Source organism: Triturus cristatus, chromosome 10 (genome assembly GCF_964204655.1).
Source record: "Triturus cristatus chromosome 10, aTriCri1.1, whole genome shotgun sequence".
Classification (NCBI taxonomy): Eukaryota; Metazoa; Chordata; class Amphibia; order Caudata; family Salamandridae; genus Triturus; species Triturus cristatus.
The window spans coordinates 157,908,374-157,925,634 of record NC_140593.1 but is presented as its reverse complement, the minus strand read 5'-3'; the positions used below and the strand labels follow the sequence as shown (position 1 = coordinate 157,925,634).

The 17,261-nt window shown below is 50.2% G+C and overlaps 1 protein-coding gene across 1 annotated transcript in view; it reads left to right on the top strand.

The window, feature by feature from the left end:
• The window catches only part of LOC146789130 (ras-related GTP-binding protein A), a 150,972-nt gene that overhangs the window by 77,616 nt on the left and 56,095 nt on the right, over positions 1–17,261 (top strand). The window lies entirely within an intron of this gene.

Genomic DNA, 17,261 nt, shown 5'->3' with positions numbered 1-17,261 from the left:
CTAGTTCTTCCATAACTGTGGAAATGTATTTTAAAATGTTTATAAAGTTCACTTTTTACCTACTTAAATATGTCTGAATAAAACATGATTTCCTACAACCTTTCAGTTCACACTTTCTGTACAGCACATTTGTCAGACAGTTCATTTTACAAAATCCTCTAATTTTGCAGTCAGAGAAGGAAAGGTAATTGTAGATGTAAATTGACTTTGACCTCTGTAGGAAGCTGGGATTTTGTTGCAGTACCCCTCCCCCTCTTTTTGCCTAGTATTTGATGCAACTTTGACTGTAGGGTACTGGGTTCCTGCTAATCAGGTCCCCAGCACCAGTGTGTTTTCCCTAAACTGTACAATTGGTTCCCCAATTGGTAAAACCTTTAGCACTCTCTAAGTCCCTGGTAAATGGTACCCCTGGTACCTAGGGCCTGAGGTACTAACGAGGGTCCCTAAGGGCAGCAGCATGAATTGTGCCACCCTAAGGGACCCCTCACCAAGCAAATGCAAGACTGCCGTTGCAGGCTGCATGTCTTGGTGCAGACAAAAGTGAAAAAATGACATGGCACACATACCACCCCTACAACAGGCCTAACAGCCCTAAAGCAGGGTGCTGAATATTACATGTGACAGCATACCTGCATGAGCAGATATGCCCCTGTGCTGTTCACTATTACTGCCAGTGCAAGTGGACAGGGAAGCCATTTTAAAACGTGCTGGACACTGGTGAAAACTAGTTCCCCAGCCACGTGATGGCCTCACTGAAAATGGGGATGTTTGGTATCAAACATCTCATATTGGTAGACCCCCACTGATGCCAGTGTTTGATTTACCAATACATGTTCTCAGAGGGCACCTTAGAGTTACCCCCTGAAAATCTACTAGCCTCTGGTGTACTTGGTGACTGTTTCTGCTTACCCTGGGCGGAGCTGACGGAGTTGCTCTCCGCGGAGTTCCACAGAGTTGGGCACAAACTCAGTGGAACTCTGCTCCGTGCCTCTACCCCCCTCCCCCCCAATTAAATATATCTTTTTTTACAATAAATAAGATTTAAATAAATACACTTACCTTATACGTGGCGTCACCGGGCTGCCCTCCTCCTCCTATCTTATTTATTGTTAAAAAAAAGGATATATTTAATTAGGGGGTGTGGAGGTGGGTAGCTAAAGGTGGGGGCCCAGGGCTCAGAACTCTGCTCTGCTGCTGAGTAGGAGTTTTGCCTACACTCCACGTTATCCGCGAAACATGGAGTAGGCAAAAATCCGCATGCTCTGCCAGCAGAGCGGAGTTCTCCATCCACCCTTAGTTTCTGCCAGCCTGCTTTTCTGCCACACAACGCTGTTCTTACCTCATAAGGTAAGAGCCTTTGCTCTCCTGAGACACAGAACAAAAGCCTGTACGGGTGAGAGTGTAATACCCCTTCCCACAGGATGACCTGCTGATTAGCCTTCTTGGGACAGCAAGCTTCAAAGAAGCTGCCACCTTTGGAATAGACATCTGACTCGCCTCCAAGGAGAAGAAACCTGCCCCCCCCCCTCCCCCCTCATGTCCCGAGCCCCCTCGGGACCTGGACAGGCAGAGGAGAGTTATCTAGTCGGGTAGGTGTGCCACCTCCAGGCTAGTGCCACCTCTAAGGTGGGTTGCTGTGAGGAGGGCATCATTTTTAATTTTTTTCCCCCAGAAGTAGGCATCTTTGTGATGGCATACTTAAATTCTGGGACAGGGCTATGCCCACTTCCCATAGGAAGTGGCCATATTTGGGGCGTAGTGACATCAAGGGTCAGTACACTCCCCTAACACCCCTAAATTCAGTATTTAGGGGAGTCCCTGGCATCAGAGAATTAGTACCAGATGAACCAAGAAGAGAGAGGACACCAAAGAGCCAAAAAAGCAGAGAGAAGAGAAACCGCTGACCTGGTACCAGCCCCGCTGGCCTGTCAGCATGCCTTGTCGAAAATTGTGCCAAAGTCAACTTGTCCTGCATCCTTTGACTCCAGAAACCTGGGAGTTGTGCCTGGCTTCGAATAAGACTCCAGACCTCCCTTGAACAGCTGACCTGTTCTGAAGAAACTCCAAAAGAGAAGACTCTGAGGCCTCTGGAACCGCCAAAACCAGTCACCCGAAGTCACCACTACATCTGTTGCCTCAGGCCCAAGTTGAAGTGGGCCACCAGTGTCAACAAGGTTCTCCAAGGCTCGAGTCCATGGAGATTTCACCATTCCTGGACTCCCCGACATCGCCTGCAGCCCTTGCACGCAGGCACCCCTCAACCGTAAATTCTCCGGTAAGGAAAAATCCGATGCCTAAGGACACCCCTTCACCCATTGCCCCTGGGCCTTGGAGAAGAGGACCAAAGATGCCCCCCTCCATCCCAGAGAATCGAAAGGCCCGAGTCCACTTGTTGGTTCAGCCCAACTGGCTTCCTAGCCAGAGCCTGCAGCCTCTTTTTACAGTGACCGATCCCCATTGAAACTTTGGTTTGGGCTCCAGACGCTGATTTGCACCCTGCACCCAGTTGCCCTCGTGCCGCTGGTGATGTACTGTTGGTGCTGCTTTAGACCTTGCCCACCACTCACCATTGCAGAACTCAGAAAGTGCATCAAGTGTTCACTTTTTAAAGTGAAACGAATTTATATTAAACAAGCATTTACAATGCAATGGTCTCGGCATTGGTAAAGTTAGAGCTATTGGCATTGCTCATGACATTATTTTTGTTCATGTTTTTTGTTTTTAAAACATTTAAATAAACGGCATTGTCATGAGCAATGCCAATAGCTCTAACTTTAACAATGCCGAGACCGTTGCATTGTAAATGCTTTTATGTCTCGCGAGCGAGACTGCGCAAGCGCAGCCATCGCTAGCCGAGACCGAAACCCCCACGACAAACCGCGGGAAGGGGCCTGCCTCCTCACTTAACAACGCCCCCCCCCAGAGCTGTTCGCGACTATCACCTCTGGAGTGTGCCCCGTATTTTCCAGTCCCCGTATCTCTCCGTTCCCACAGCAGGGAGAATTTTATCTGGGATTTCGGGAGGGGGGGGGGGGGGCGGGCTAGAGAGCAGGCGGACAGAACGCAGCATGGAGCCCCATGCGCCGCCTGCACTCGAGCATGTCGACATCTGCAGCTGGTTGGCTGGTCCCGGGGGATTTGTAGCAGTCTGGACCCCGGCCAGGAATTCCCTACATTCTAAGCCAGCCGATATCGCACACGCCCCATTCCTCAGGACGGGCCCCTCAGGAAGGGTATACGGTGCTTTGCCATATGTACTTCACTGCGGGACGGAGCAGGGTAATGATTACAGCTGGAAATTGTGCGGATTTATGGCAGTGTCACGGTCGAGGGTTTGCTTTCCAGCCGGGAGCGAAATTTTAAGGCAGTTGGCAAACCTATTGTGCATTTTGTTAATTACACAAATGGAGCACAACATGGGCATGCTCACAGAGCAGACGAATGCAATACTAAGATAGCTCGGTGGGTTCGTGTATCTTTGGCTGCGGTTAACCAATACAGTCGAGCTTGCCTGGCCCCGAAGGAAGAAAAGAGGGGGAAAAAAAATCAAGACCTGTTATGGCGGTATCTGGCCAATACAAGACTAAATCACTGCTGGCGGCCATGCCGCAGAAACCCCCATTCCTTTGCTACTCAAATGCTTACATTTGCACAAAATTGTGTCTGTTTAAACCGTGGCCTAACTAATACCATGGATATTGACTAGACGACTATTCACCCAAAATAATCTACCACCAAGGGCGCAGGCAGGTGGGGATGAAGGAGGTGCCACAGACACCCACTAAACAAATAAATGCAGGCACGGTTTTCTATCCAAAGTTGTGAAATGTAGTTAAAAAGCTCACAATAATTTCGGGCATGGTTCCACATGAGGCGAACATTAAGGCGAGCGAGGAGTGCGCACTTTACAGGGGCTCTATAACATGAACAGAGTTAATATTGATGTTTTGCGATCTTAGAAAAAAACATACAATTCTCCCCATTTCCTAAAACATCATATCCGGTCAGTCCTCGCATTCAGGCACATAGGTCGAGAAAGATAAACGACAAATTAACTCCATGTGTAGGAAGCCTAACATGACCACCATAAAAGCCACAAGGGAAACATTTGGGCCTTGCTGCCCCGCCCCCTCCCCCCTCGACTACTGTTGTCGATCAGGTTTCAGGCTGAGAGATAAGGAGGCAGGGGGAGGACTGTAAGAAGCTGCAGTTTGATGGGCGCGTGCTGCGGGGCACGTTCCCACCACTGACGTTAGTGTAAGAAGACAAAACCATAAAACACCACCGCCCTGGCCTGCAATAAAACAACCCCCATAAAGCATATGCTGCTTTAGTGATTGTTTTCTTGGATGTGCAGCCAACAGTGACTTGGCTGATGCCGCCCACAACAAACTGGACACATCAAGCCAAAACCGGCTACATCATCAAATGTCCCCAAATAAGTCTGCTCCGGGTGAGACAATTTGTAAAGGGCCTTAGGGTGCTGATAAAAAATTCGATCATTTAAATTACCTGGTAATTTTCACGTTGGTAAGTGCATCATCAACTAATATTTCGTTAACAAAATTCAGGGGTTAGGATAAATACTATACAGATTTGAAACCTAGGGTATTTTGGTAAAGCACTGGCCACGGATTTACTGCATAGGTTATCCTATCAAGTCACCACGATTCCTTCCGCCCTTACACGGGGTATGGAATTGCATTTACGTATACCACTGCAGCTATCACACTACATTTTAAAGAAACTACACTATACGTAAAAAGTAGTTTTCAATACATTAACTAGGAGTTTTGAATTAATAAAGAGAGCGAGGCCATTGTTTTTCCTATCAAATTTCTTCAATCACATTTTGGGGTGTTTTGCAACGGTGATTAGTAGCAGTCTGTCGCAGCCCTTTAGTTTATTTACGCTACCTTAGCAGCATGCTTTCCTCTAACAACCAACGATGCCATCTACTGTAGACGCACTCTGTAGGCTTGGCTGGCATGCCCCCCGCCTAGTGTACAATGGGGAGCTTCCACGCTCCGGACTCAGGAGCTGTAAGCCCCCCGCCCCCGGGCTATTGTCCCACCACTGGCCTGTGGGGCCCACCGAACCCTGACGTACTAACTAAGACTGCCACCGAGGAAGCATCCCTCCAAAAGCTGGAAAGGGAAACCTGCCCCCATGCAAACAACCCTGCTGTGGCGCCCTCAGAAGAGATGGTTGTGACGGAGAAAGCATTGGATGGCCCGATGGCCTCGCCCACCCCACTGTGGTTGCAACGGATCAACTGGCGTTAACGGTTATATGCATTTCAATAAGTTTAGATACTAAAAATACAAAAAGTCATATCAGTAACTTACAATAGACTCGTCCAACCTGCTTAGGCACCTTGTACTTTTTCATAAAGGTCGCATACATTGGTTTGAGCATACGGAACATACACTAGGTTTCTAAACCAGGCTTCCGTGCCCTGCAAAACGTGTGATCCTTGACGGAACTCCAAATACAGGCGTCGAATTTATCTTAAACAACAAAATTAGAAGCGCTTCGTAGTGCACGGACACGGAACCAACAGGGCGCGCTACCCATGAGAAAACACCGCTGTATCTGCAGGGGAGAGGTGCACGCGCAGTTAGCTGCCTGCAGACCAGCGTTGCAAACAATACCTCGGGTGAGCAAAACACATGATGAAAGGTAAGTGTTGGTTTGAAAATTCGGCAGCCATGTTGGAAAAGCAATATTATATGCAGTAATAGACTGGAAAACCCAGCTTTTAATGCCGTTCTAGAAGCAAGCTGCTTGTAAACGCACACGCATCTTGACCACTCTAAGTAGTTCTGAAAAACAAAGCTTTTAAAATGTATCATCCTGCAGTAGAATTGTTTAAAAAGTTGTTCAATCTGAGCACATCGGGTAGTTTCGAGAAATGTTTTTTTTATTTCAAGATAGTTACTTTGTTCTGAAAACTGGAGTTCTTGGTGCGCGGGAGCAACGCCGGGGCACCACCGCCTTTCTCCGAGGCACAGCAGAAAATGCCTCGGAGAAAGGGAGTGTCCTTTTCGGATTGGGGGGCGTGTTTTGCTGTTGTCTCCTCCCTGAGACTTCTCGCAAAAAACACGCCCCCCGATCCGAAAAGGACGGGGCAGGATTAGAGTGACGGGACCTCTTCTCCAATGGCTGGCCAGCATTTACTAGGCCAGCCAATGGAGAACAGGGAAGAAGAGGGGCGGGTTCAAGCCCCTCTTCACCCAAGTCATTATGTCTCGCGAGCGAGACTGCGCAAGCGCAGCCATCGCTAGCCGAGACCTAAAAACCTACTGACCTGAATGGTTTTTCTCTGATGCCAAATCATATATAAGTGTACTTGGTATTTTTGTAAATTGGTGTGGATCTCCTTGAGTCGTGTTGTCAGTTATTATTAATTGAGTGCATTTTGCAAATGTCTTTCACTCCTCTGTGTTAGGCCTAAGGCTACTCGACCACACTACCCCCCCCCCTCCCCCACCAAACCCCCCCTTATTAGAGCACTTTGGGATTGCATATAAGCCCCTGTCAACTAATCAGAGAACCCCTGGACTCTTTACACAGTATATCAACTTTGTGATGTATCGCATAAAGAGCCAGCTTCCTACAACCTCTTTTGCTGAATACAGAATAAAGATGAAAAGATAAAAATAAAATTTAAAGGCATCTTTGATGCTCCTTTAATTTGTTAGTGAACAGAACACTTGTTTGTGGCCCTAAATACAACTCACCCGAAATAAAATCTTACTCGCTGTAGCAAAAGGGAGAGTAGATGGATATCGTCCTTCTGCAGTCATGAGCACAGTAGTGCGCAGCACAAAAACTTGGAGACATTTTTGATTGTTTGACATCTCTGGAACCTGGAAGGCGGTGGCACCCACCGTGATCCTGAAAGCGAGGCATGAGCCACAGTACAGAACTACAACATGGCAGGTCCCAAATATAGAGAGACTGCCTGCATGTGGTGCATATCCTGGGCCCAGCCTCCTGATGCTGGGTATTAGAGATATGATCCCATGGTTTCATGCTCCCGCTGATTGACCGAGAGAGAAGTGGACCAAGCTTAGTATGTACTGGTTGGAATGCATCAACTCACATAGCAATGCACCTCCCGGAGTGGCAGTGGATAATTACACCTCCAGTGCATATAATGGTAGGAGCTGGGGTGCATTAAAGCAAAGCTGGTGGAGAGCTGAGGCAGACCCCATGCACCGCAACACCTCTACTGTTGTAACAATCGGGCTACACGACCCCCTACACCACCTTAAAGCTAGATCCGACTGGAAAGTAAATGTTGTGAGAGGTAAATAGGTGAAATCTATACAAAGGAAAATCCTCCAATATACCAAAACATTAGGAGCACATCCAGAAGTAGCCCAGCCTCCTGAAGGAAAGCAATCATCACCGGTACTCTAAGCTGCTATTATCGACTCTCACACAGCACTAAAACACAAAATGGATGCAATCTCAATTAAGATAAATTTAAATAGAACCGCCTTGGGTATCTGAAACAATAAATGGCAACAGAAGAAAGCGATGGAAACTATCTCAATACAAGTGCAGGAAATGAGAGACTATAATTAAACTACGGGACACTGCCCGCTCATTGGAAGCAGGGGTTGAAAATGTGGCTGGTACGTCCTGTCACATTAATCTTAAGTCCCGATAATTCCCAGGGAGATATGAAGTGCTTTTAGTGGAACTGTTATGCTGTGCCTATGAATTAAGTAGGACTGTGTATCTGGACAACATAAACGTCAGAATATGGTGACTCAGTCCACACACTTTATCAGAACATGTTGAGCCAATTCCTAGCTAGCTCAAAGTGCACCATCTGAACCCCTAACCTTACCAGGGTACCAGATGGTATCTGCAACCTCGAACATGACCACTCTTATTCTCCAAGGAAATCATTGAAACCGATCTACCCTTGCGTTGTTTACTTTTGCATGACCTCGGTAAACACAAAGATACAAATATGGCTTTTCAAACATTTATTGAAATAATCGTGTTCTTGTATAGAACGTGTGAGCTGCAATTATTAGTAGGATGAAACAAAGCATTGTAACGAGCATTTCAAGAATGGTGAAGAAAATAAACAGTTCAACCATTATAATGTGTGTGTGATTATAATTATACTCCTGTGTAATACCTATACTATTGAGCGCATAGTGGGAGTACCCTCTGCCAGTTTCAGTGGGACAGCCTAACAACAGCCCATACCAGAGTATGAAAATGGGGTTCTGTTGCAGAAAAATGGTTCTTACAGAAAACTGCTGGATATCTACGTCGAGTGAAGCAAAGAGAAATTTCAGCCACAGCTTCACGGACTCTGGCTACGACTTCTGTTTGCTAAATAACTTATTTGGATGTAACTTGTTACCTTACAGGATGTCTTTAACTCGACGTTGTTCTCTAGCAGTTTTCTACAAAAAATGTTTTTCTAAAATTACTTTGGCCTGCGCCCTTGGGGGTCTTGGATCTTCATTTGAAACATCCTGTCCTGATGATTCATCTTGGTTGAGACCAAAACGGGCATGCTTTATCCCATTTCCTTTTAGTTTTTGTTAAGATTCAAAACTGGGAGACTTTTGTTCCTATGCCTAGGACATTCTCAAAATTATTTATTCTTATTAATGGGCTATTGTACATTAATAACTAAAATAGTCTAACTGCTTAGAATTTCCTTTTGTTCTGTTATCAATGTTGCTTAAGTATCTCCATATGTTTGAACCCCTAATGTAACTATTTTTTCTATGATCTAAAAATTAGGATATAATAAATTCACCTAGTTGTATTAATTTTTTTCTTCACTTAAGTAATCTAGATTATTATCTTTCTTTGAATAAGATATAGGTAAGTCACCCCTCTAGCAGGCCTTACCAGTCCTAAGACAGGGTGCACTATTTCTCAGGTGTGGGCACATCTGCACGAGCAGATATGCCCCTACAGTATTAGGGTCTATTCCGTAATATTGAAAGTGCCAGGGAAGCCATAAAGAGTACATGGGCTGGGACTTGACAACTCGAGTTCCACAGCACCATGATGGCTTCATTAAACAAGTGGCGGCCCTTCCATCAGGGCGGAGGAGCGTTGCCTCCCTTTCCACCACCCTCAAATAAAACGATAATAAAACAGGTTTTAAACATGTTTTTTATTATTTTATCTTAATCCCCCGGACCCACCCCCAGGACTCTGACGTGTCTTGGGGGCGGGTCTTGGGCGATGACACTGCTGGTGGGGGAGTGGTGGGCATTGGAACAGTGCGCATGATAGTTTGGCCGGTCGTCTCAGCCGGCCAAACCGTCATGTGCACTGAAGTTCTCTCGAGCCCCAGCTGCATTGGTGGAGCTGGAGAGAGCAGGCTCAAGCTCCCAGTCTGCCTGGGAGCACAAGTTGACAGCCAATTGTGATGCTGCTTTCAAGCAGCGTCAGGATTGGCCGCAGTGCAGTCTGGGAGCCTGTTCCCAGAAGAAGGAAGAGCGCAATGCAGTGGGCGGTGACGTTCAGGTAAGTTATTTTTTTTATTTGTTTTGTATATTTTGTCCCCGAATCCCCCGCCCTCTCCCTCCTCAGGCCCGCCTCAGCATTTTGACAGGGGACTTGCCGCTACTGAGTTTTCGATATCAAAGAGCTCCTTGTAATAATTCCACACTGATGCCAGTGTGAGATTTATTAAAACATGTACTCCGAGAGCACCTCAGCGGTGCCCCCTGTAAACCTACCAACCCTGGTGTGGGCACCTACTGGCTTCAGGCAGACTGCCACACACAGACATGTTTCTGGACACCTGGGTGGAGAACCTCTGCTCTCTGGAACCAGAAACAATGCATATCCTGGGCTCCTCCATCTCTGGGCAAGGTCCAGCCCAACACCCGGTCCAGGGACAACAACCCCTACAGAACGGGATCACTTGGCCACTTGACCAAGTTGTGTGGATCAGGTCCCTTGGTTGCGTCAAGCAACTGAACCACAGCCTCACCCACGTGTAGTAAACCCTGTGCAGATATTTTCATTGTATGAGACAAAACTGTGAGGCAATTGACATTTCGCTGGGGATGAACAGGCCTCCCTCCAGTCCTAGTCAGTGAGGGGTCCCAGGTCCTCCTCCCACACCACACCACACCTTCTTTTTCTTGCAAGATAGTTGTCTGATTCATAGTCCAGGTTTTCTTTTTCACTAATGCATATAGAATTCTATAAAGTAATATAGAATGATTTCTTTAACCCTGACTCAGTGCCCAGTGACATAGTCCATTGGCTGTATACTCTTCTTATTATCTAGTTGGTCCAAGCAGCTTCTTAAAATGTAGCTTAAAAGAAGACATCTTAAGCCTTTTGGAGAGGGTCCTCGCTACCATTTTTCTTATCGTCTTTCCCCACTGGCTTTACGAGGCAAAGGTGAGCAACTCGAACAGTGTGAATATTGGCCCTTAAACCTCGATCTATCCTTTGGAGTTGCAATGGGACCAGGCCCATGTTTACCCCCAGGACGTCTTTCTGCTGGATGCGCTCTGCTGACAATGGTGCCGTTTTTAGTTCTTTCCTGACTATGCCTGATTGAGGTGTTTCAGGAAGTTGCCTCATGCATCCAAGAGAGTTGAATGTTTTTAAGGATTAGTTAGCAGGGACGAGCCTGTGCAATAGCTGGAAGAAATGATGCTTGAACTAAAACGTCCCCCTCTTGCTGATTTGTGCACTTGCTAACAAGTCTAAGCTCAAACCAGAAGACCGATTTCTTCTGCGTTTCCTAGTTGCAGTCTCCTCTCTTTTTCTTCTTGCTTTGCCTGTATCAGTGTTCTGCCGCTATATACATCACATGCAGTAGAAAAAGTGTTTATTTCTTTGCTCTCCGTGGGACATCAGGGCTTGATGTTTCACTAAGCATATTCGCATCTGGGGATGAGTCTGTTGGCTCAAGTGATGTATGTGCTGCTGCAGGCTTGAGAGCTTGAGTTTGGAACCTCAGTATGTCTTCTTGTGCAGTGTAATTTTCAAAGCATCACTAATTACATTGTCCAACAGCTATAAAGCAAGATATGAATCAGTGGTTTCCTCACAGGTGGTCGCTCCCCTTCCACTGCTGCTACCCTACGCCTGCTACCTGACGCCTGCCTACCTGACGCCTGCCTGCCCGCCTGCCCGCTGTCACCACTGACCCCCCTGACGCCACTTACCTCTTCCGCCGCCGCTGACCTCTGCCCCGCCACTACCTGACGCCTGCCTGCTCGCCTGCTGTGACCGCTGACCCCCCTGACGCCACTTACCTCATCCGCCGCCGCCGACCTCTGCCCCGCTACTTCCAGGTACTGCCCTCCGCTCGCTGCCTGCTCTGCTGCCCTTCTTCTTCGTGCTGCTCACCGCCGCCGCTGCCCCGGTCACTCGCCTTCCTTTCCCGCCTCCCAGTTCTGATTTCCTGCCACTGACCCCGCAGTCCCGCTTCCCCTTCCTTCCCATTGGCCACCCAGCCTCCCGCCTCCCAGCTGACCCTCCCTCCCGGCTCACTACTTAAGGGGTCCACTCCGCGCTGGTCACTGTGACCCCCTGTTCCTCACAGGTGGTCGCTCCCCTTCCACTGCTGCTACCCTACGCCTGCTACCTGACGCCTGCCTACCTGACGCCTGCCTGCCTGCCCGCTGTCACCACTGACCCCCCTGACGCCACTTACCTCTTCCGCCGCCGCTGACCTCTGCCCCGCCACTACCTGACGCCTGCCTGCTCGCCTGCTGTGACCGCTGACCCCCCCTGACGCCACTTACCTCACCTGCCGCCGCCGACCTCTGCCCCGCTACTTCCAGGTACTGCCCTCCGCTCGCTGCCTGCTCTGCTGCCCTTCTTCTTCGTGCTGCTCACCGCCGCCGCTGCCCCGGTCACTCGCCTTCCTTTCCCGCCTCCCAGTTCCGGTTTACCGCCACTGACCCCGCAGTCCCGCCTCCCCTTCCTTCCCATTGGCCACCCAGCCTCCCGCCTCCCAGCTGACCCTCCCTCCCGGCTCACTACTTATGACGCCCCCTCAGCGATCGCGCAGCGGACACGCGCAGCGGGAGCACCGATTGAGCGCCAAAGGTGCGCCAAAGGTAAGCCCGTCTGCGCCCGTCCGCGCCTGGACCGCTCCCAGCGCCAGACCCCCTGGTCCCCGCGCCCGCTAGCCCCCCCGCAGGACCTACGATGCCACCACACTCATCGCACTCAACACCGCCCGAACCCCCGGGTGCCACCTAGCATCCCCGCGACACACCCACGGACCCTTCGCCTGCAGATCCTGCATATTCTCCTGCCTCCGCACCGGCACCGCACCCACCAAGACGGACAACAGCAACCACCTGAAGTGCATCCTGCTCAACACCCGCTCCGTCCACAGACACGCCGTGGAACTCTGGGACCTCCTCGACACCGCATCTCCTGACGTTGCCTTCCTCACGGAAACCTGGATGAACGCCTCCTCAGCCCCCGACATCGCCATCGCCATCCCGGACGGCTACAAGATCATCAGGAAAGATCGCGTCAACCAGACCGGAGGAGTTATCGCCATCGTCCACAAAAGCACCATTTGCATCTCGACTGACTCCACTGACACTCTCAACGCCGCCGAACACCTGCATTTCCATATCCACCTCAACCCCAAGACCACCCTCAGAGGCACCCTCCTCTACAGACCCCCGGGACCACGCACACAATTCAGCGAAGACATCGCCGACTTCATCAGCCCGCACGCCCTCCTCTCCGCCGACTACATCCTCCTCGGGGACCTCAACTTCCACCTGGAGAACAACAACGACCGCAACACCACCACCCTGATGGACAACCTGGCCAACCTCGGGCTAAAGCAACTGGTCAACACCCCCACCCACTACGCCGGCCACGCGCTCGACCCCGTCTTCTCATCCAGCAGGCACGTCACCTTCAGCCACTCCACCGGACTTCACTGGACTGACCACAGCTGCGTCCACTTCAGCTTCAAAAAGAACACGGTCCACCACCACCCGAAGCGGGTTCCCCACAGGAACTGGAGCAAGATCACCGTCGACCAGCTCGCCACCTCCCTCAGTCAGAACCCACCTGTCAGGACATCGGACCCTAACACAGCAGCCCTCAACCTCACTCAGTGGCTGACCTCCTGCGCCGACGACCTCGCCCCGCTGAAGAACCCACTCACCAGGCACAGAAGCAAGAAGGCCCCCTGGTTCACCGACGAACTCAAGAACTCCAAGAAGGCCTGCCGCACCCTCGAAGGCCTGGCTCCTCGACAAGACCGCCGACAACATGACCGCCCTCAAACTCGCTACCCGCAGACACCACCAGCTCATCCGCACCACCAAGAAGAAATCTCTGAAGGAACGACTGGACAAGAACGCCCATGACAGCAAGGAGCTCTTCAACATCGTCAAGGTGTTCTCTAACCCCAGCATCGGCAACAACGACATCACTCCCTCACAGGAGCTCTGCGACTCCCTCGCCTCGTACTTCCACTGCAAGATCGCCAACATCCACAACAGCTTCGGCGTTTCACCCCCGCACCCATCGGTCGAACCTACGCACCCCGCCGCCATCCTCCAGACATGGACCAAGGTGACCCCCGATGACACAACACGCATGATGAACACCATCCACTCCGGATCGCCGACAGACCCGTGCCCCCACCATGTCTTTAACAAGGCCGCCTCTACCATCGCACCCCACCTCCGAGACCTCATCAACGCCTCCTTCGACACAGCCACCTTCCCGGAAAGCTGGAAGCACGCCGAGCTCAGCGCTCTGCTGAAGAAACCAACAGCGGACCCGACCGACCTCAAGAACTTCCGCCCCATCTCGCTCCTTCCCTTCCCCGCCAAAGTCATCGAGAAGGTCGTCAACAAGCAACTGGCCGCCTTCCTCGAGTCGAACGGATCCCTCGACCCATCACAGTCCGGATTCAGAGCCAACCACAGCACCGAGACCGCCCTCATCGCAGCCACCGACGACATCCGAGCCCTGCTTGACAACGGTGAAACAGCGGCACTCATCCTCCTAGACCTCTCCGCAGCATTTGACACTGTCTGCCACCGCACCCTAGTCCAACGCCTCAACGACACCGGCATCCAAGGGACGGCCCTGGAATGGATCACCTCATACCTCTCCGGCAGAACACAGAGTACGCCTCCCTCCTTTCCTCTCTGAGGCCACCGGAGTCATCTGCGGCGTCCCGCAAGGATCATCGCTCAGCCCCACTCTCTTCAACATCTACATGAAACCCCTCGCTGCCATCGCACGCCAACACAACCTCAACATAATCTCCTACGCCGATGACACCCAGCTGATTCTCTCCCTCACCAGAGACCCCGACACCGCCAAAACCAGCCTACACGAAGGGATGAAAGACGTCGCCAAATGGATGGACATCAGCCGCCTGAAATTGAACACGGACAAGACAGAAGTCCTCATCCTGGGACCATCGCCCTCCGCATGGGACGACTCCTGGTGGCCCCCGGCCCTAGGCACCGCACCCAAGCCTACGGACCACGCACGCAACTTGGGCGTCATCCTGGACTCCTCCCTATCTATGACCAGACAAGTCAACGCCGTATCCTCAGCCTGCTTTCACAACCTTCGCATGCTCCGTAAGATCTTCCGCTGGATCCCGACCGAGACCAGGAAGACGGTCACCCAGGCCCTCGTCACCAGCAGACTAGACTACGGAAACACCCTCTACGCCGGTACTACAGCCAAGCTTCAGAAAAGACTTCAACGTATCCAGAACGCCTCCGCCCGACTCATCCTGGACGTCCCCCGACGCAGCCACATCTCGAGCCATCTGAGGGACCTGCACTGGCTCCCCGTCAACAAGAGGATCACGTTCAGACTCCTCACCCACGCACACAAATCCCTCCACGACCTTGGCCCAAGATACCTCAACGACCGCCTGACCTTCTACACGCCCACCCGCCAGCTACGATCCGCAAACCTCGCCCTCGCCGTCGTCCCTCGCATCCAGAGAACCACCGCCGGAGGAAGATCCTTCTCCTACCTGGCGGCTAAGACATGGAACTCCCTGCCCGTCCACCTGCGACTGACCCCGGATCACCTCGCCTTCAGGAGACCGCTCAAGACCTGGCTGTTCGAGCAGTAGCAGACCCCCTCCCTCATGCGCCTTGAGACCCTCCCGGGTGAGTAGTGCGCATTACAAATTTCTTGATTGATTGATTGATTGGTTTGGGGGCTTCACTCTCAACATCTGAGCATGCAGAATTTGCTTGTCACGGATTAGATCTATTCTATCTCTGAATAGTAATTTCCTTTCCTTTGTTTTTGTTAACTTAGTGTACCAAGATCCTGAGTGGCCCTAATTCTAGCCTCTTCTCTGAGCCCTACACCTTCAGTGTTACTAGATTTGAGTTCCCGCCAGGCATTCATCCAGACATGGTCTCCCTGAGGGGACTCATCAGCACTCTTAAATACTTCACTTTTAGATAAATTAGGGTAGAGATGTTGTCCACTCCTTAATCTTACAAAATCTGTAATGAGTCTTTAGTACTGTGAAGATCACATAATTATGTTATTGTTACCATCACCCCAAAGTGTTAACCATTGTAGCTTCTGTCAGGATATATTATCAGTAGTTCAGATTACCTGCTCTCTGGCTTCTTAAATCCTGAGTCCACTGCCTGATAAGTGTTTCACTCCTGCAGGGGAAGCTTTCAACATTCTCTAGCTGCAGTAGGATCTCACTAATCCATCCAACAGAGTCAGAAGTTGACATGCATGGAAACAGCCTGGGCACCATGCTCTGTAAGCAATAGCATGAAAGGAGAATGAAGAATGATTTTGGCAGGTTTGAGTCTCTCTTCAGAGAGTCTGCCTCTCTCCAGAAACCTTTTCAAGAATGTTCCTGTAGGTGTGGCGCCTCACAGCTCTCTTAAGAAATCACAGCACTTGCCACAAGTTCCAGGAACTCCACATTCCCATGTTAAGCAGTGACTGAGATCTCTGAACCCTAGCGATCTCGTAAATCAGAACGAGTCAACCGGAGAGTAGTACCTTTCAGCCGAAAAGTTGAGAATAAAATGAGGATTGCAGTGTACCACTTTTAAAGGTGGGTGAATTGGCTTTGTGCTCGTTTCAGCTTAAGGTAGCTGGTGGACATCCAACATTTAATAGTTTGAAAGCACATTTGTTTACATTGGAACACTGCAGCTAAGGGACATTTGAGGTAAAGTTGTTGTGCTGGTAGAATTGCCATCCCCTTCCCAGCTATATTCTTTTCTTATTTTCAGGCGATATGCTAGTGTCAACCATAAGGGGTAAGCAACACCGTTCTCCGTTTTACCCTGTGGTATGCTCTGTAATGTTATACAACAGGAGGTGGGGTCTCATTCTCTCAGACAGCAAGGCAGTGTCTAAGTCAACCTAAAAACTTTGACATACCGATGGGTATGTCCTCCTTCCCCCAAAGGATTACACAGTGATGTTGCTTTAAACATCCATCTGTTAGAAATGGAGGTCTTTAGTTGGCAGTGGCATGCACCCTGTCCAACTAGGGACCCTTCCTTCTAGTCAGGATAAGGGATTGCACGCCTAAGATAAACCCTGATCATCCCCTTGGTAGCTTGCCACGCGCAGTCAGGCTTATCCCAGAAGCAATGTTTAAAGTAGTTGCACAAATATACCCAGTAACACAATGCAAACACTTCTAAATGAACACCACACCAGTTTAGAAGAATAGCCAATGTTTATCTAAACAAACCAGACCAAAATGACAAAAATCCAACATATACTAGCAAAGATAATGAATTTTCAAAGAATATCCCAAAAATAGTTTGTTGAAGTCGATAGTGCCCACCGGAGTTATCACGGAGTCATGGCCAACAAATCCAACAGCTCAGTCTGATCTCGATGGAATCAAGGGCTGACTACGGTGTCACAGTAGACCCGCAAACAGTACCTTGGAAATTGAAGCGGCCTTGAGGACCTTGCGGTGCCACAGGTCAGTGCAGAACTCCTCGGAGTCAGTCGTTGCAGATCGAACTCGTGAAGTAGAAGTCTGGAGCACGGACATCTGCTGTGCCTGGTCTACGGTGGTGTCGCGGGCGGTGCGTCGTGCACTTCATGATGCGGTGTCCATGGCTTCAGTGCAGGCAGCGGTCATGGCGTCGGTTTGGAGCGGTCAGCAGCCTGAGGCTGCGCGGTCAGGGTCGGTGCGGCAAGGGGTGACCACGGCGGCGGTGCAAATAGGGGCATCATGACGCCATGTATATTGACAGTATTCATTCTTT